Below are 632 nucleotides of genomic sequence, written 5' to 3'. Positions count from 1 at the left end.
TACATGTTCAGTTCCAGGCAGGGGACCTAGCAACTAGTTAGTGCTCAATAAATACTAAGAGAAGGACCCTGTTCTTCAAACTAGGAAAGGCAAACGCCCAGTTTTATAGATGGGGAGACAGGTACAGGGGGTTTGTTGAATGAGAGAATGAGCTTGAGATTTATTCAAGGTTATGCATCTAAAAGTGGTAGAAGCCAGGTTTTTTGAATCCTGTAATGTATTGATCTGAGTTTTCCTGTGAAAATAACCTCCTGAGGGATCTATATATATATATATATATATATATATATATTTTATTTTTTAACACAAGTGTCCTATGAGTTTAGGTCGGTCACTTTGGTAAGTGGAAGAAAATATGATTTAAGATCATAAGCAATGACTAGGATTAGTATAGACATTTGGAAAGTTCCATTTGTTCTATTCATTCATTCATTCATTCATTCATTCAACAATTATCCTTTGAATCCTTACTCTGTGCCACAGCCCATGTTACATTTTGAGGGTGAACACAAAGGTAAAAATATAGTCTTAGGTTCCTCTGAGCTCACAGTCTGGTAGAAGGTACAGAAAGCAGCAATCACAAACAGGTCATTGGTGCTAGGACTGAGGGGATGGAGGGTACGTGGGAGTGA

Source organism: Mustela putorius, unplaced genomic scaffold (assembly GCF_011764305.1).
Source record: "Mustela putorius furo isolate JIRA1106 unplaced genomic scaffold, ASM1176430v1.1 tig00003987_pilon_pilon_pilon, whole genome shotgun sequence".
Classification (NCBI taxonomy): Eukaryota; Metazoa; Chordata; class Mammalia; order Carnivora; family Mustelidae; genus Mustela; species Mustela putorius.
Note: the sequence above shows the minus strand (reverse complement) of the source record.